Genomic DNA, 22,426 nt, shown 5'->3' with positions numbered 1-22,426 from the left:
GTACAGAGCACAGTATAAGTAATGATAGCATACAGTACAGTATAGGAGCACAGTATAAGTCATGATAGCATACAGTACAGGAGCACAGTATAAGTAATGATAGCATACAGTACAGTACAGGAGCACAGTATAAGTAATGATAGCATACAGTACAGGAGCACAGTATAAGTAATGAAAGCATACAGTACAGGAGCACAGTATAAGTAATGATAGCATACAGTACAGTAAAGAGCACAGTATAAGTAATGATAGTATACAGTACAGAGCACAGTATAAGTAATGATAGCATACAGTAAAGAGCACAGTATAAGTAATGATAGTATACAGTACAGAGCACAGTATAAGTAATGATAGCATACAGTACAGTACAGGAGCACAGTATAAGTAATGATAGCATACAGTACAGTACAGTTTAAGTAAAGATAGCATACAGTACAGTACAGGAGCACAGTATAAGTAATGATAGTATACAGTACAGTACAGGAGCACAGTATAAGTAATGATAGCATACAGTACAGTAAAGAGCACAGTATAAGTAATGATAGCATACAGTACAGTACAGGAGCACAGTATAAGTAATGATAGCATACAGTACAGTACAGGAGCACAGTATAAGTAATGTTAGCATACAGTACAGTACAGGAGCACAGTATAAGTAATGATAGCATACAGTACAGTACAGGAGCAAAGTATAAGTAATGATAGCATACAGTACAGTACAGAGCACAGTATAAGTAATGATAGTATACAGTAAAGAGCACAGTATAAGTAATGATAGCATACAGTACAGTACAGAGCACAGTATAAGTAATGATAGCATACAGTACAGTATAGGAGCACAGTATAAGTCATGATAGCATACAGTACAGGAGCACAGTATAAGTAATGAAAGCATACAGTACAGGAGCACAGTATAAGTAATGATAGCATACAGTACAGTACAGAGCACAGTATAAGTAATGATAGCATACAATAAAGAGCACAGTATAAGTAATGATAGCATACAGTAAAGAGCACAGTATAAGTAATGATAGCATACAGTACAGTACAGGAGCACAGTATAAGTAATGATAGCATACAGTACAGTACAGGAGCACAGTATAAGTAATGATAGCATACAGTACAGTACAGGAGCACAGTATAAGTAATGATAGCATACAGTACAGTATAGGAGCACAGTATAAGTCATGATAGCATACAGTACAGGAGCACAGTATAAGTAATGATAGCATACAGTAAAGAGCACAGTATAAGTAATGATAGCATACAGTACAGGAGCACAGTATAATTAATGATAGCATACAGTACAGGAGCACAGTATAAGTAATGATAGCATACAGTACAGTACAGGAGCACAGTATAAGTAATGATAGTATACAGTACAGAGCACAGTATAAGTAATGATAGCATACAGTACAGTACAGGAGCACAGTATAAGTAATGATAGCATACAGTACAGTACAGGAGCACAGTATAAGTAATGATAGCATACAGTACAGTACAGAGCACAGTATAAGTAATGATAGCATACAGTACAGAGCACAGTATAAGTAATGATAGCATACAGTACAGTACAGGAGCACAGTATAAGTAATGATAGCATACAGTACAGTACAGGAGCATAGTATAAGTAATGATAGCATACAGTACAGTACAGGAGCACAGTATAAGTAATGATAGCATACAGTACAGGAGCACAGTATAAGTAATGATAGCATACAGTACAGTACAGAGCACAGTATAAGTAATGATAGCATACAGTACAGTACAGGAGCACAGTATAAGTAATGATAGCATACATTACAGTACAGGAGCACAGTATAAGTAATGATAGCATACAGTACAGTACAGGAGCACAGTATAAGTAATGATAGCATACAGTACAGTACAGGAGCAAAGTATAAGTAATGATAGCATACAGTACAGTACAGAGCACAGTATAAGTAATGATAGTATACAGTAAAGAGCACAGTATAAGTAATGATAGCATACAGTACAGTACAGAGCACAGTATAAGTAATGATAGCATACAGTACAGTATAGGAGCACAGTATAAGTCATGATAGCATACAGTACAGGAGCACAGTATAAGTAATGATAGCATACAGTACAGTACAGGAGCACAGTATAAGTAATGATAGCATACAGTACAGGAGCACAGTATAAGTAATGAAAGCATACAGTACAGGAGCACAGTATAAGTAATGATAGCATACAGTACAGTAAAGAGCACAGTATAAGTAATGATAGTATACAGTACAGAGCACAGTATAAGTAATGATAGCATACAGTAAAGAGCACAGTATAAGTAATGATAGTATACAGTACAGAGCACAGTATAAGTAATGATAGCATACAGTACAGTACAGGAGCACAGTATAAGTAATGATAGCATACAGTACAGTACAGTTTAAGTAATGATAGCATACAGTACAGTACAGGAGCACAGTATAAGTAATGATAGTATACAGTACAGTACAGGAGCACAGTATAAGTAATGATAGCATACAGTACAGTAAAGAGCACAGTATAAGTAATGATAGCATACAGTACAGTACAGGAGCACAGTATAAGTAATGATAGCATACAGTACAGTACAGGAGCACAGTATAAGTAATGATAGCATACAGTACAGTACAGGAGCACAGTATAAGTAATGATAGCATACAGTACAGTACAGGAGCAAAGTATAAGTAATGATAGCATACAGTACAGTACAGAGCACAGTATAAGTAATGATAGTATACAGTAAAGAGTACAGTATAAGTAATGATAGCATACAGTACAGTACAGAGCACAGTATAAGTAATGATAGCATACAGTACAGTATAGGAGCACAGTATAAGTCATGATAGCATACAGTACAGGAGCACAGTATAAGTAATGAAAGCATACAGTACAGGAGCACAGTATAAGTAATGATAGCATACAGTACAGTACAGAGCACAGTATAAGTAATGATAGCATACAATAAAGAGCACAGTATAAGTAATGATAGCATACAGTAAAGAGCACAGTATAAGTAATGATAGCATACAGTACAGTACAGGAGCACAGTATAAGTAATGATAGCATACAGTACAGTACAGGAGCACAGTATAAGTAATGATAGCATACAGTACAGTACAGGAGCACAGTATAAGTAATGATAGCATACAGTACAGTATAGGAGCACAGTATAAGTCATGATAGCATACAGTACAGGAGCACAGTATAAGTAATGATAGCATACAGTACAGTAACGAGCACAGTATAAGTAATGATAGCATACAGTACAGTACAGAGCACAGTATAAGTAATGATAGCATACAGTACAGAGCACAGTATAAGTAATGATAGCATACAGTACAGTACAGAGCACAGTATAAGTAATGATAGCATACAGTACAGTAAAGAGCACAGTATAAGTAATGATAGCATACAGTACAGTACAGGAGCACAGTATAAGTAATGATAGCATACAGTACAGTACAGTAGCACAGTATAAGTAATGATAGCATACAGTACAGTAAAGAGCACAGTATAAGTAATGATAGCATACAGTACAGGAGCACAGTATAAGTAATGATATCATACAGTACAGTACAGAGCACAGTATAAGTAATGATAGCATACAGTACAGGAGCACAGTATAAGTAATGATAGCATACAGTACAGTACAGGAGCACAGTATAAGTAATGATAGCATACAGTACAGACCACAGTATAAGTAATGATAGCATACAGTAAAGAGCACAGTATAAGTAATGATAGCATACAGTACAGTAAAGAGCACAGTATAAGTAATGATAGCATACAGTACAGTACAGAGCACAGTATAAGTAATGATAGCATACAGTAAAGAGCACAGTATAAGTAATGATAGCATACAGTAAAGAGCACAGTATAAGTAATGATAGTATACAGTACAGAGCACAGTATAAGTAATGATAGCATACAGTACAGTACAGAGCACAGTATAAGTAATGATAGCATACAGTACAGTACAGGAACAGAGTATAAGTAATGATAGTATACAGTACAGTACAGAGCACAGTTTAAGTAATGATAGCATACAGTACAGTACAGAGCACAGTTTAAGTAATGATAGCATACAGTACAGTACAGGAGCACAGTATAAGTAATGATAGCATACAGTACAGTACAGAGCACAGTTTAAGTAATGATAGCATACAGTACAGTACAGGAGCACAGTATAAGTAATGATAGTATACAGTACAGGAGCACAGTATAAGTAATGATAGTATACAGTACAGGAGCACAGTATAAGTAATGATAGCATACAGTACAGTACAGGAGTACAGTATAAGTAATGATAGCATACAGTAAAGAGCACAGTATAAGTAATGATAGCATACAGTACAGTACAGGAGCACAGTATATGTAATGATAGCATACAGTACAGTACAGGAGCACAGTATAAGTAATGATAGTATACAGTACAGTACAGGAGCACAGTATATGTAATGATAGCATACAGTACAGTACAGGAGCACAGTATAAGTAATGATAGCATACAGTACAGTACAGGAGCACAGTATAAGTAATGATAGCATACAGTACAGTACAGGAACACAGTATAAGTAATGATAGCATACAGTACAGTAAAGAGCACAGTATAAGTAATGATAGCATACAGTACAGGAGCACAGTATAAGTAATTATAGCATACAGTACAGGAGCACAGTATAAGTAATGAAAGCATACAGTAAAGTACAGGAGCACAGTATAAGTAATGATAGCATACAGTACAGGAGCACAGTATAAGTAATGATAGCATACAGTACAGTACAGGAGCACAGTATATGTAATGATAGCATACAGTACAGTACAGGAGCAAAGTATAAGTAATGATAGTATACAGTACAGTACAGGAGCACAGTAAAAGTAATGATAGCATACAGTACAGTACAGGAGCACAGTATAAGTAATGATAGCATACAGTACAGTACAGGAGCACAGTATATGTAATGATAGCATACAGTACAGTACAGGAGCACAGTATAAGTAATGATAGCATACAGTACAGTACAGGAGCACAGTATAAGTAATGATAGCATACAGTACAGGAGCACAGTATAAGTAATGATAGCATACAGTACAGGAGCACAGTATAAGTAATGATAGCATACGGTAAAGAGTACAGTATATGTAATGATAGCATACAGCACAGTACAGGAGCACAGTATAAGTAATGATAGTATACAGTACAGTACAGGAGCACAGTATAAGTAATGATAGCATACAGTACAGTACAGGAGCACAGTATAAGTAATGATAGCATACAGTACAGTACAGAGCACAGTATAAGTAATGATAGCATACAGTACAGTACAGAGCACAGTATAAGTAATGATAGCATACAGTACAGTACAGGAGCACAATATAAGTAATGATAGTATACAGTACAGTACAGGAGCACAGTATAAGTAATGATAGTATACAGTACAGAGCACAGTATAAGTAATGATAGCATACAGTACAGTAAAGAGCACAGTATAAGTAATGATAGCATACAGTACAGTACAGAGCACAGTATAAGTAATGATAGCATACAGTAAAGAGCACAGTATAAGTAATGATAGCATACAGTAAAGAGCACAGTATAAGTAATGATAGTATACAGTACAGAGCACAGTATAAGTAATGATAGCATACAGTACAGTACAGGAGCACAGTATAGTAATGATAGCATACAGTACAGTACAGGAGCACAGTATAAGTAATGATAGCATACAGTACAGTATAGGAGCACAGTATAAGTCATGATAGCATACAGTACAGGAGCACAGTATAAGTAATGATAGCATACAGTACAGGAACACAGTATAAGTAATGATAGCATACAGTACAGGAGCACAGTATAAGTAATGATAGCATACAGTACAGTACAGAGCACAGTATAAGTAATGATAGCATACAGTAAAGAGCACAGTATAAGTAATGATAGCATACAGTAAAGAGCACAGTATAAGTAATGATAGCATACAGTAAAGAGCACAGTATAAGTAATGATAGCATACAGTACAGGAGCACAGTATAATTAATGATAGCATACAGTACAGGAGCACAGTATAAGTAATGATAGCATACAGTACAGTACAGGAGCACAGTATAAGTAATGATAGTATACAGTACAGAGCACAGTATAAGTAATGATAGCATACAGTACAGTACAGGAGCACAGTATAAGTAATGATAGCATACAGTACAGTACAGGAGCACAGTATAAGTAATGATAGCATACAGTACAGTACAGAGCACAGTATAAGTAATGATAGCATACAGTACAGAGCACAGTATAAGTAATGATAGCATACAGTACAGTACAGGAGCACAGTATAAGTAATGATAGCATACAGTACAGTACAGGAGCATAGTATAAGTAATGATAGCATACAGTACAGTACAGGAGCACAGTATAAGTAATGATAGCATACAGTACAGGAGCACAGTATAAGTAATGATAGCATACAGTACAGTACAGAGCACAGTATAAGTAATGATAGCATACAGTACAGTACAGGAGCACAGTATAAGTAATGATAGCATACAGTACAGTACAGGAGCAAAGTATAAGTAATGATAGCATACAGTACAGTACAGAGCACAGTATAAGTAATGATAGTATACAGTAAAGAGCACAGTATAAGTAATGATAGCATACAGTACAGTACAGAGCACAGTATAAGTAATGATAGCATACAGTACAGTATAGGAGCACAGTATAAGTCATGATAGCATACAGTACAGGAGCACAGTATAAGTAATGATAGCATACAGTACAGTACAGGAGCACAGTATAAGTAATGATAGCATACAGTACAGGAGCACAGTATAAGTAATGAAAGCATACAGTACAGGAGCACAGTATAAGTAATGATAGCATACAGTACAGTAAAGAGCACAGTATAAGTAATGATAGTATACAGTACAGAGCACAGTATAAGTAATGATAGCATACAGTAAAGAGCACAGTATAAGTAATGATAGTATACAGTACAGAGCACAGTATAAGTAATGATAGCATACAGTACAGTACAGGAGCACAGTATAAGTAATGATAGCATACAGTACAGTACAGTTTAAGTAAAGATAGCATACAGTACAGTACAGGAGCACAGTATAAGTAATGATAGTATACAGTACAGTACAGGAGCACAGTATAAGTAATGATAGCATACAGTACAGTAAAGAGCACAGTATAAGTAATGATAGCATACAGTACAGTACAGGAGCACAGTATAAGTAATGATAGCATACAGTACAGTACAGGAGCACAGTATAAGTAATGTTAGCATACAGTACAGTACAGGAGCACAGTATAAGTAATGATAGCATACAGTACAGTACAGGAGCAAAGTATAAGTAATGATAGCATACAGTACAGTACAGAGCACAGTATAAGTAATGATAGTATACAGTAAAGAGCACAGTATAAGTAATGATAGCATACAGTACAGTACAGAGCACAGTATAAGTAATGATAGCATACAGTACAGTATAGGAGCACAGTATAAGTCATGATAGCATACAGTACAGGAGCACAGTATAAGTAATGAAAGCATACAGTACAGGAGCACAGTATAAGTAATGATAGCATACAGTACAGAGCACAGTATAAGTAATGATAGCATACAATAAAGAGCACAGTATAAGTAATGATAGCATACAGTAAAGAGCACAGTATAAGTAATGATAGCATACAGTACAGTACAGGAGCACAGTATAAGTAATGATAGCATACAGTACAGTACAGGAGCACAGTATAAGTAATGATAGCATACAGTACAGTACAGGAGCACAGTATAAGTAATGATAGCATACAGTACAGTATAGGAGCACAGTATAAGTCATGATAGCATACAGTACAGGAGCACAGTATAAGTAATGATAGCATACAGTAAAGAGCACAGTACAAGTAATGATAGCATACAGTACAGGAGCACAGTATAATTAATGATAGCATACAGTACAGGAGCACAGTATAAGTAATGATAGCATACAGTACAGTACAGGAGCACAGTATAAGTAATGATAGTATACAGTACAGAGCACAGTATAAGTAATGATAGCATACAGTACAGTACAGGAGCACAGTATAAGTAATGATAGCATACAGTACAGTACAGGAGCACAGTATAAGTAATGATAGCATACAGTACAGTACAGAGCACAGTATAAGTAATGATAGCATACAGTACAGAGCACAGTATAAGTAATGATAGCATACAGTACAGTACAGGAGCACAGTATAAGTAATGATAGCATACAGTACAGTACAGGAGCATAGTATAAGTAATGATAGCATACAGTACAGTACAGGAGCACAGTATAAGTAATGATAGCATACAGTACAGGAGCACAGTATAAGTAATGATAGCATACAGTACAGTACAGAGCACAGTATAAGTAATGATAGCATACAGTACAGTACAGGAGCACAGTATAAGTAATGATAGCATACAGTACAGTACAGGAGCACAGTATAAGTAATGATAGCATACAGTACAGGAGCACAGTATAAGTAATGATAGCATACAGTACAGTACAGGAGCAAAGTATAAGTAATGATAGCATACAGTACAGTACAGAGCACAGTATAAGTAATGATAGTATACAGTAAAGAGCACAGTATAAGTAATGATAGCATACAGTACAGTACAGAGCACAGTATAAGTAATGATAGCATACAGTACAGTATAGGAGCACAGTATAAGTCATGATAGCATACAGTACAGGAGCACAGTATAAGTAATGATAGCATACAGTACAGTACAGGAGCACAGTATAAGTAATGATAGCATACAGTACAGGAGCACAGTATAAGTAATGAAAGCATACAGTACAGGAGCACAGTATAAGTAATGATAGCATACAGTACAGTAAAGAGCACAGTATAAGTAATGATAGTATACAGTACAGAGCACAGTATAAGTAATGATAGCATACAGTAAAGAGCACAGTATAAGTAATGATAGTATACAGTACAGAGCACAGTATAAGTAATGATAGCATACAGTACAGTACAGGAGCACAGTATAAGTAATGATAGCATACAGTACAGTACAGTTTAAGTAATGATAGCATACAGTACAGTACAGGAGCACAGTATAAGTAATGATAGTATACAGTACAGTACAGGAGCACAGTATAAGTAATGATAGCATACAGTACAGTAAAGAGCACAGTATAAGTAATGATAGCATACAGTACAGTACAGGAGCACAGTATAAGTAATGATAGCATACAGTACAGTACAGCAGCACAGTATAAGTAATGATAGCATACAGTACAGTACAGGAGCACAGTATAAGTAATGATAGCATACAGTACAGTACAGGAGCAAAGTATAAGTAATGATAGCATACAGTACAGTACAGAGCACAGTATAAGTAATGATAGTATACAGTAAAGAGTACAGTATAAGTAATGATAGCATACAGTACAGTACAGAGCACAGTATAAGTAATGATAGCATACAGTACAGTATAGGAGCACAGTATAAGTCATGATAGCATACAGTACAGGAGCACAGTATAAGTAATGAAAGCATACAGTACAGGAGCACAGTATAAGTAATGATAGCATACAGTACAGTACAGAGCACAGTATAAGTAATGATAGCATACAATAAAGAGCACAGTATAAGTAATGATAGCATACAGTAAAGAGCACAGTATAAGTAATGATAGCATACAGTACAGTACAGGAGCACAGTATAAGTAATGATAGCATACAGTACAGTACAGGAGCACAGTATAAGTAATGATAGCATACAGTACAGTACAGGAGCACAGTATAAGTAATGATAGCATACAGTACAGTATAGGAGCACAGTATAAGTCATGATAGCATACAGTACAGGAGCACAGTATAAGTAATGATAGCATACAGTACAGTAACGAGCACAGTATAAGTAATGATAGCATACAGTACAGTACAGAGCACAGTATAAGTAATGATAGCATACAGTACAGAGCACAGTATAAGTAATGATAGCATACAGTACAGTACAGAGCACAGTATAAGTAATGATAGCATACAGTACAGTAAAGAGCACAGTATAAGTAATGATAGCATACAGTACAGTACAGGAGCACAGTATAAGTAATGATAGCATACAGTACAGTACAGGAGCACAGTATAAGTAATGATAGCATACAGTACAGTAAAGAGCACAGTATAAGTAATGATAGCATACAGTACAGGAGCACAGTATAAGTAATGATATCATACAGTACAGTACAGAGCACAGTATAAGTAATGATAGCATACAGTACAGGAGCACAGTATAAGTAATGATAGCATACAGTACAGTACAGGAGCACAGTATAAGTAATGATAGCATACAGTACAGTACAGAGCACAGTATAAGTAATGATAGCATACAGTAAAGAGCACAGTATAAGTAATGATAGCATACAGTACAGTAAAGAGCACAGTATAAGTAATGATAGCATACAGTACAGTACAGAGCACAGTATAAGTAATGATAGCATACAGTAAAGAGCACAGTATAAGTAATGATAGCATACAGTAAAGAGCACAGTATAAGTAATGATAGTATACAGTACAGAGCACAGTATAAGTAATGATAGCATACAGTACAGTACAGAGCACAGTATAAGTAATGATAGCATACAGTACAGTACAGGAACAGAGTATAAGTAATGATAGTATACAGTACAGTACAGAGCACAGTTTAAGTAATGATAGCATACAGTACAGTACAGAGCACAGTTTAAGTAATGATAGCATACAGTACAGTACAGGAGCACAGTATAAGTAATGATAGCATACAGTACAGTACAGAGCACAGTTTAAGTAATGATAGCATACAGTACAGTACAGGAGCACAGTATAAGTAATGATAGTATACAGTACAGGAGCACAGTATAAGTAATGATAGTATACAGTACAGGAGCACAGTATAAGTAATGATAGCATACAGTACAGTACAGGAGTACAGTATAAGTAATGATAGCATACAGTAAAGAGCACAGTATAAGTAATGATAGCATACAGTACAGTACAGGAGCACAGTATATGTAATGATAGCATACAGTACAGTACAGGAGCACAGTATAAGTAATGATAGTATACAGTACAGTACAGGAGCACAGTATATGTAATGATAGCATACAGTACAGTACAGGAGCACAGTATAAGTAATGATAGCATACAGTACAGTACAGGAGCACAGTATAAGTAATGATAGCATACAGTACAGTACAGGAACACAGTATAAGTAATGATAGCATACAGTACAGTAAAGAGCACAGTATAAGTAATGATAGCATACAGTACAGGAGCACAGTATAAGTAATTATAGCATACAGTACAGGAGCACAGTATAAGTAATGAAAGCATACAGTAAAGTACAGGAGCACAGTATAAGTAATGATAGCATACAGTACAGTACAGGAGCACAGTATAAGTAATGATAGCATACAGTACAGTACAGGAGCACAGTATATGTAATGATAGCATACAGTACAGTACAGGAGCAAAGTATAAGTAATGATAGTATACAGTACAGTACAGGAGCACAGTAAAAGTAATGATAGCATACAGTACAGTACAGGAGCACAGTATAAGTAATGATAGCATACAGTACAGTACAGGAGCACAGTATATGTAATGATAGCATACAGTACAGTACAGGAGCACAGTATAAGTAATGATAGCATACAGTACAGTACAGGAGCACAGTATAAGTAATGATAGCATACAGTACAGGAGCACAGTATAAGTAATGATAGCATACAGTACAGGAGCACAGTATAAGTAATGATAGCATACAGTACAGTACAGGAGCACAGTATAAGTAATGATAGCATACAGTACAGGAGCACAGTATAAGTAATCATAGCATACAGTACAGTAGCACAGTATTAGTAATGATAGCATACAGTACAGTACAGGAGCACAGTATAAGTAATGATAGTATACAGTACAGTACAGAGCACAGTATAAGTAATGATAGTATACAGTACAGTACAGGAGCACAGTATAAGTAATGATAGTATACAGTTCAGTACAGAGCACAGTATAAGTAATGATAGCATACAGTACAGTACCGGAGCACAGTATAAGTCATGATAGCATACAGTACAGGAGCACAGTATAAGTAATGATAGCATACAGTACAGTACAGGAGCACAGTATAAGTAATGATAGCATACAGTACAGGAGCACAGTATAAGTAATGATAGCATACAGTACAGTACAGGAGCACAGTATAAGTAATGATAACATACAGTACAGTACAGGAGCACAGTATAAGTAATGATAGCATACAGTACAGTACAGAGCACAGTATAAGTAATGATAGCATACAGTAAAGAGCACAGTATAAGTAATGATAGCATACAGTACAGTACAGAAGCACAGTATAAGTAATGATAGCATACAGTACAGGAGCACAGTATAAGTAATGATAGCATACAGTACAGGAGCACAGTATAAGTAATGATAGCATACAGTACAGTAAAGAGCACAGTATAAGTAATGATAGCATACAGTACAGTACAGAGCACAGTATAAGTCATGATAGCATACAGTACAGTACAGGAGCACAGTATAAGTCATGATAGCATATGGTACAGGAGCACAGTATAAGTAATGATAGCATACAGTACAGGAGCACAGTATAAGTAATGATAGCATACAGTACAGTAAAGAGCACAGTATAAGTAATGATAGTATACAGTACAGTACAGGAGCACAGTATAAGTAATGATAGCATACAGTACAGTACAGAGCACAGTATAAGTAATGATAGCATACAGTAAAGAGCACAGTATAAGTAATGATAGCATACAATACAGTACAGAGCACAGTTTAAGTAATGATAGTATACAGTACAGTACAGGAGCACAGTATAAGTTATGATAGCATACAGTACAGTACAGGAGCACAGTATAAGTAATGATAGCATACAGTACAGTACAGAGCACAGTATAAGTAATGATAGCATACAGTACAGTACAGGAGCACAGTATAAGTAATGATAGCATACAGTACAGTACAGAGCACAGTATAAGTAATGATAGCATACAGTAAAGAGCACAGTATAAGTAATGATAGCATACAGTACAGTACAGAGCACAGTATAAGTAATGATAGCATACAGTACAGTACAGGAGCACAGTATAAGTCATGATAGCATATAGTACAGGAGCACAGTATAAGTAATGATAGCATACAGTACAGTACAGGAGCACAGTTTAAGTAATGATAGCATACAGTACAGTACAGGATCACAGTATAAGTAATGATAGCATACAGTACAGTACAGAGCACAGTATAAGTAATGATAGCATACAGTACAGTACAGGAGCACAGTATAAGTAATGATAGCATCCAGTACAGTACAGAGCACAGTTTAAGTAATGATAGCATACAGTACTGTACAGGAGCACAGTATAAGTAATGATAGTATACAGTACAGGAACACAGTATAAGTAATGATAGCATACAGTACAGTACAGGAGCACAGTATAAGTAATGATAGCATACAGTACAGTACAGGAGCACAGTATAAGTAATGATAGCATACAGTAAAGAGTACAGTATATGTAATGATAGCATACAGTACAGTACAGGAGCACAGTATAAGTAATGATAGTATACAGTACAGTACAGGAGCACAGTATAAGTAATGATACCATACAGTACAGTACAGGAGCACAGTATAAGTAATGATAGTATACAGTACAGTACAGGAGCACAGTATAAGTAATGATAGTATACAGTACAGTACAGGAGCACAGTATAAGTAATGATAGCATACAGTACAGTACAGAGCACAGTATAAGTAATGATAGCATACAGTACAGTACAGGAGCACAGTATAAGTAATGATACCATACAGTACAGTACAGGAGCACAGTATAAGTAATGATAGCATACAGTACAGTACAGAGCACAGTATAAGTAATGATAGTATACAGTACAGAGCACAGTATAAGTAATGATAGTATACAGTACAGTACAGGAGCACAGTATAAGTAATGATAGCATACAGTACAGTACAGAGCACAGTATAAGTAATGATAGCATACAGTACAGTACAGGAGCACAGTATAAGTAATGATAGCATACAGTACAGTACAGGAGCACAGTATAAGTAATGATAGCATACAGTACAGTACAGAGCACAGTATAAGTAATGATAGCATACAGTACAGTACAGGAGCACAGTATAAGTAATGATAGCATACAGTACAGTACAGAGCACAGTTTAAGTAATGATAGCATACAGTACTGTACAGGAGCACAGTATAAGTAATGATAGTATACAGTACAGGAGCACAGTATAAGTAATGATAGCATACAGTACAGTACAGGAGCACAGTATAAGTAATGATAGCATACAGTACAGTACAGGAGCACAGTATAAGTAATGATAGCATACAGTAAAGAGTACAGTATATGTAATGATAGCATACAGTACAGTACAGGAGCACAGTATAAGTAATGATAGCATACAGTACAGTACAGAGCACAGTATAAGTAATGATAGCATACAGTACAGTACAGGAGCACAGTATAAGTAATGATAGCTTACAGTAAAGAGCACAGTATAAGTAATGATAGCATACAGTACAGTACAGGAGCACAGTATAAGTAATGATAGTATACAGTACAGTACAGGAGCACAGTATAAGTAATGATAGCATACAGTACAGTACAGGAGCACAGTATAAGTAATGATAGTATACAGTACAGAGCACAGTTTAAGTAATGATAGCATACAGTACAGTACAGGAGCACAGTATAAGTAATGATAGCATACAGTAAAGAGTACAGTATATGTAATGATAGCATACAGTACAGTACAGGAGCACAGTATAAGTAATGATAGCATACAGTACAGTACAGGAGCACAGTATAAGTAATGATAGCATACAGTAAAGAGCACAGTATAAGTAATGATAGCATACAGTACAGGAGCACAGTATAAGTAATGATAGCATACAGTACAGTACAGGAGCACAGTATATGTAATGATAGCATACAGTACAGTACAGGAGCACAGTATAAGTAATGATAGTATACAGTACAGTAAAGAGCACAGTATAAGTAATGATAGTATACAGTACAGTAAAGAGCACAGTATAAGTAATGATAGCATACAGTACAGTACAGGAGCACAGTATAAGTAATGATAGCATACAGTACAGTACAGGAGCACAGTATAAGTAATGATAGCATACAGTACAGTACAGGAGCACAGTATAAGTAATGATAGCATACAGTACAGTACAGGAGCACAGTATATGTAATGATAGCATACAGTACAGTACAGGAGCACAGTATAAGTAATGATAGTATACAGTACAGTAAAGAGCACAGTATAAGTAATGATAGTATACAGTACAGTAAAGAGCACAGTATAAGTAATGATAGCATACAGTACAGTACAGGAGCACAGTATAAGTAATGATAGCATACAGTACAGTACAGGAGCACAGTATAAGTAATGATAGCATACAGTACAGTACAGAGCACAGTATAAGTAATGATAGCATACAGTACAGTACAGGAGCACAGTATAAGTAATGATAGCATACAGTACAGTACAGAGCACAGTATTAGTAATGATAGCATACAGTACAGTACAGGAGCACAGTATAAGTAATGATAACATACAGTACAGTACAGGAGCACAGTATAAGTAATGATAGCATACAGTACAGTACAGAGCACAGTATAAGTAATGATAGCATACAGTAAAGAGCACAGTATAAGTAATGATAGCATACAGTACAGTACAGGAGCACAGTATAAGTAATGATAGAATACAGTACAGTACAGAGCACAGTATAAGTCATGATAGCATACAGTACAGTACAGGAGCACAGTATAAGTCATGATAGCATATGGTACAGGAGCACAGTATAAGTAATGATAGCATACAGTACAGGAGCACAGTATAAGTAATGATAGCATACAGTACAGTAAAGAGCACAGTATAAGTAATGATAGTATACAGTACAGAGCACAGTATAAGTAATGATAGCATACAGTACAGTACAGAGCACAGTATAAGTAATGATAGCATACAGTAAAGAGCACAGTATAAGTAATGATAGCATACAATACAGTACAGAGCACAGTTTAAGTAATGATAGTATACAGTACAGTACAGGAGCACAGTATAAGTTATGATAGCATACAGTACAGTACAGGAGCACAGTATAAGTAATGATAGCATACAGTACAGTACAGAGCACAGTATAAGTAATGATAGCATACAGTACAGTACAGGAGCACAGTATAAGTAATGATAGCATACAGTACAGTACAGGAGCACAGTATAAGTAATGATAGCATACAGTAAAGAGCACAGTATAAGTAATGATAGCATACAGTAAAGAGCACAGTATAAGTAATGATAGCATACAGTACAGTACAGAGCACAGTATAAGTAATGATAGCATACAGTACAGTACAGGAGCACAGTATAAGTCATGATAGCATACAGTACAGGAGCACAGTATAAGTAATGATAGCATACAGTACAGTACAGGAGCACAGTATAAGTAATGATAGCATACAGTACAGTAAAGAGCACAGTATAAGTAATGATAGTATACAGTACAGAGCACAGTATAAGTAATGATAGCATACAGTACAGTACAGGAGCACAGTATAAGTAATGATAGTATACAGTACAGTACAGAGCACAGTATAAGTAATGATAGCATACAGTACAGTACAGGAGCACAGTATAAGTAATGATAGCTTACAGTAAAGAGCACAGTATAAGTAATGATAGCATACAGTACAGTACAGGAGCACAGTATAAGTAATGATAGTATACAGTACAGTACAGGAGCACAGTATAAGTAATGATAGCATACAGTACAGTACAGGAGCACAGTATAAGTAATGATAGTATACAGTACAGAGCACAGTTTAAGTAATGATAGCATACAGTACAGTACAGAGCACAGTATAAGTAATGATAGCATACAGTAAAGAGCACAGTATAAGTAATGATAGCATACAATACAGTACAGAGCACAGTTTAAGTAATGATAGTATACAGTACAGTACAGGAGCACAGTATAAGTTATGATAGCATACAGTACAGTACAGGAGCACAGTATAAGTAATGATAGCATACAGTACAGTACAGAGCACAGTATAAGTAATGATAGCATACAGTACAGTACAGGAGCACAGTATAAGTAATGATAGCATACAGTACAGTACAGAGCACAGTATAAGTAATGATAGCATACAGTAAAGAGCACAGTATAAGTAATGATAGCATACAGTAAAGAGCACAGTATAAGTAATGATAGCATACAGTACAGTACAGAGCACAGTATAAGTAATGATAGCATACAGTACAGTACAGGAGCACAGTATAAGTCATGATAGCATACAGTACAGGAGCACAGTATAAGTAATGATAGCATACAGTACAGTACAGGAGCACAGTATAAGTAATGATAGCATACAGTACAGTAAAGAGCACAGTATAAGTAATGATAGTATACAGTACAGAGCACAGTATAAGTAATGATAGCATACAGTACAGTACAGGAGCACAGTATAAGTAATGATAGTATACAGTACAGAGCACAGTATAAGTAATGATAGCATACAGTACAGTACAGGAGCACAGTATAAGTAATGATAGCTTACAGTAAAGAGCACAGTATAAGTAATGATAGCATACAGTACAGTACAGGAGCACAGTATAAGTAATGATAGTATACAGTACAGTACAGGAGCACAGTATAAGTAATGATAGCATACAGTACAGTACAGGAGCACAGTATAAGTAATGATAGCATACAGTACAGTACAGAGCACAGTATAAGTAATGATAGCATACAGTACAGTACAGGAGCACAGTATAAGTAATGATAGTATACAGTACAGAGCACAGTTTAAGTAATGATAGCATACAGTACAGTACAGAGCACAGTTTTAGTAATGATAGCATACAGTACAGTACAGGATCACAGTATAAGTTATGATAGCATACAGTACAGTACAGGAGCACAGTATAAGTTATGATAGCATACAGTACAGTACAGGAGCACAGTATAAGTAATGATAGCATACAGTACAGTACAGAGCACAGTATAAGTAATGATAGCATACAGTAAAGAGCACAGTATAAGTAATGATAGCATACAGTAAAGAGCACAGTATAAGTAATGATAGCATACAGTACAGTACAGAGCACAGTATAAGTCATGATAGCATACAGTACAGGAGCACAGTATAAGTAATGATAGCATACAGTACAGTACAGGAGCACAGTATAAGTAATGATAGCATACAGTACAGTACAGAGCACAGTATAAGTAATGATAGCATACAGTACAGTACAGGAGCACAGTATAAGTAATGATAGCTTACAGTACAGTACAGAGCACAGTTTAAGTAATAATAGCATACAGTACAGTACAGGAGCACAGTATAAGTAATGATAGTATACAGTACAGGAGCACAGTATAAGTAATGATAGCATACAGTACAGGAGCACAGTATAAGTAATGATAGCATACAGTACAGTACAGGAGCACAGTATAAGTAAAGATAGCATACAGTACAGAGCACAGTATAAGTAATGATAGCATACAGTACAGTAAAGAGCACAGTATATGTAATGATAGCATACAGTACAGTACAGGAGCACAGTATAAGTAATGATAGTATACAGTACAGTACAGGAGCACAGTATAAGTAAAGATAGCATACAGTACAGAGCACAGTATAAGTAATGATAGCATACAGTACAGTAAAGAGCACAGTATAAGTAATGATAGTATACAGTACAGAGCACAGTATAAGTAATGATAGCATACAGTACAGTACAGGAGCACAGTATAAGTAATGATAGCATACAGTACAGTACAGAGCACAGTATAAGTAATGATAGCATACAGTACAGTACAGGAGCACAGTATAAGTAATGATAGCTTACAGTACAGTAGCACAGTATAAGTAATGATAGCATACAGTAAAGAGCACAGTATAAGTAATGATAGCATACAGTACAGAAAAGAGCACAGTATAAGTAATGATAACATACAGTACAGTACAGGAGCACAGTATAAGTAATGATAACATACAGTACAGTACAGGAGCACAGTATAAGTAATGATAGCATACAGTACAGAGCACAGTATAAGTAATGATAGCATACAGTAAAGAGCACAGTATAAGTAATGATAGCATACAGTACAGTACAGGAGCACAGTATAAGTAATGATAGCATACAGTACAGGAGCACAGTATAAGTAATGATAGCATACAGTACAGGAGCACAGTATAAGTAATGATAGCATACAGTACAGTAAAGAGCACAGTATAAGTAATGATAGCATACAGTACAGTAAAGAGCACAGTATAAGTAATGATAGCATACAGTACAGTAAAGAGCACAGTATAAGTAATGATAGCATACAGTAAAGAGCACAGTATAAGTAATGATAGCATACAGTACAGTACAGGAGCACAGTATAAGTAATGATAGCATACAGTACAGTACAGGAGCACAGTATAAGTAATGATAGCATACAGTACAGGAGCACAGTATAAGTAATGATAGCATACAGTACAGTAAGGAGCACAGTATAAGTAATGATAGCATACAGTACAGTACAGGAGCACAGTATAAGTAATGATAGCATACAGTACAGTAAAGAGCACAGTATAAGTAATGATAGCATACAGTACAGTAAAGAGCACAGTATAAGTAATGATAGCATACAGTACAGTAAAGAGCACAGTATAAGTAATGATAGCATACAGTACAGTACAGGAGCACAGTATAAGTAATGATAACATACAGTACAGTACAGGAGCACAGTATAAGTAATGATAGCATACAGTACAGTACAGAGCACAGTATAAGTAATGATAGCATACAGTAAAGAGCACAGTATAAGTAATGATAGCATACAGTACAGGAGCACAGTATAAGTAATGATAGCATACAGTACAGTACAGGAGCACAGTATAAGTAATGATAGTATACAGTACAGTAAAGAGCACAGTATAAGTAATGATAGTATACAGTACAGTACAGGAGCACAGTATAAGTAATGATAGAATACATTACAGAGTAGAGTATAAGTACCAGAGGTGCAGACCCCCACCCCATACACAGCCTGGCACAGACATACATACCCCAACCCCATACACAGCCTGGCACAGACATACATACCCCAGCCCCATACGCAGCCTGGCACAGATGTACATACCCCCACCCCATACACAACCTGGCACAGACATACATACCCCCATCCCATACACAGCCTAGTACAGAGGTACTTACCCCTAACACATACATAGCCTGGCACAGAGGTACATACCCCCGCCCCAAACACAACCTGGCACAGACATAAATACCCCCACCCCATACACAGCCTAATACAGAGGTACTTACCCTTACTCCATACACAGCCTAATACAGAGGTACTTACCCTTACTCCATACACAGCCTAATACAGAGGTACTTACCCTTACCCCATAAACAGCCTAATACAGAGGTACATACCCCAACCCCATACACAGCCTGGCACAGATGTACATACCTCCACCCCATAGGCACAGACGTAAATACCCCTACCCCATACACAGCCTGGTACAGAGTTACATACCCTCACCCCATACACAGCCTGACACAGAGTTACATACCCCCACCCCATGCACAGCCTGACACAGAGTTACATACTCCCACCCCATGCACAGCCTGGCACAGACGTACATGCCCCCACCCCATACACAGCCTGGCACAGACGTACATATCCCCACCCCATACACAGTCTGACACAGAGTTACATACCCCCACCCCATGCACAGCCTGGCACAGACGTACATTCCCCCACCCCATACACAGCCTGGCACAGACGTACATACCCCACCCCATACACAGCCTGGCACAGACGTACATACCCCACCCCATGCACAGCCTGGCACAGACGTACATACCCCCACCCCATGCACAGCCTGACACAGAGGTACATACCCCCACCCCATACACAGCCTGGCACAGACGTACATACCCCACCCCATACACAGCCTGGCACAGACGTACATACCCCGCCCCATACACAGCCTGGCACAGACGTACATACCCCCACCCCATGCACAGCCTGGCACAGACGTACATACCCCACCCCACACACAGTCTGGCACAGAGGTACATACCCCACCCCATACACAGCCTGGCACAGACGTACATACCCACCCCATACACAGTCTGGCACTGAGGTACATACCCCACCCCATACACAGCCTGGCACAGACGTACATACCCCGCCCCATACACAGCCTGGCACAGACGTACATACCCCCACCCCATGCACAGCCTGGCACAGACGTACATACCCCACCCCATACACAGTCTGGCACAGAGGTACATACCCCACCCCATACACAGCCTGGCACAGACGTACATACCCACCCCATACACAGTCTGGCACTGAGGTACATACCCCACCCCATACACAGCTTGGCACAGACATACATACCCCCGCCCCATACACAGCCTGGCACAGAGTTACATACCCTCACCCCATACACAGCCTGGTACAGAGGTACATACCCTCACCCCATACACAGCCTGGCACAGAGGTACATACCCTCACCCCATACACAGCCTGGTACAGAGGTACATACCCTCACCCCATACACAGCCTGGCACATACATACATACCCCCACCCCATACACAGCCTGGTATAGACATACATCCCCCACCCCATACACAGCCTGGCACATACTGTAGGTACATACCCCCTCCTCATACATAGCCTAGCATAGAGGTACTTACCTACTTCCAATGAGTCTCACACTAGCCATTCAGGGGATACACAGCATAGAACCACCGTCCTCCCCCGGTCACTGTGACTAAGTCAGAGCCGTCCTCAGCCCAACTACAGCAGTGGAATGAGGAACACAGGGGGAGTTCCAGAGGAAATGAGGGGAGGGAGGGTCTGCAAGAATACACACCTGTCACTTTCTCCAAGCTAAAGTCACAAACATCCCCAATTACAGCGCATATTACCTGCACCTAATCAGTGACATCCCCTAATTATATATACATTATATAACCTGCACCTAATCAGTGACATCCCTTAACTATATAGGCGCTTCGCCCAGAGATAGCTAGGGGGTAAATTTACTAAAGTGAGAGTTTTCAGAAGTGAGTTTTAGAAGTGATGTTGCCCATAGCAACCAATCAGATTCTGGCTATTATCTTCTAGAAAGTGCTAGTCAACTGTTAAGTAGAATCTGATTGGTTGCTATGGGTAACATCACTTCTAAAACTCACTTCTAAAAACTCTCACTTTAATAAATTAAATGTACCCCTTAGGGCCGTATTCAGTTGCCGGCGAAAAGTCCCAGAGTTTTTGCATGGTGCACTTTCAGCGGTCATCGCTG

General features: G+C 37.4%; 1 protein-coding gene across 5 annotated transcripts in view; it reads right to left on the bottom strand.

Moving 5' to 3' along the window:
* Window positions 1-21,906, bottom strand: part of LOC148523982 (programmed cell death 1 ligand 1-like) — a 74,853-nt gene extending 52,947 nt beyond the window's left edge. For 4 of the 5 annotated variants that reach the window (XM_088472433.1, XM_088472432.1, XM_088472436.1 and 1 more), the window contains exon 1: window positions 21,816-21,897. The gene's annotated coding sequence lies outside the window, so the exon portion shown is untranslated. Of the gene's footprint in view, window positions 1-21,815 lie in introns of all 5 variants that reach the window. The other variant, XM_088472434.1, reaches the window with a different exon arrangement.
* Window positions 21,907-22,426: the final 520 nt, after the last annotated feature.

This window comes from Taudactylus pleione, unplaced genomic scaffold (genome assembly GCF_031769625.1).
Source record: "Taudactylus pleione unplaced genomic scaffold, aTauple2 ptg000123l, whole genome shotgun sequence".
NCBI lineage: Eukaryota > Metazoa > Chordata > Amphibia > Anura > Myobatrachidae > Taudactylus > Taudactylus pleione.
Note: the sequence above shows the minus strand (reverse complement) of the source record. Positions and strands in the feature narration are given on the sequence as shown.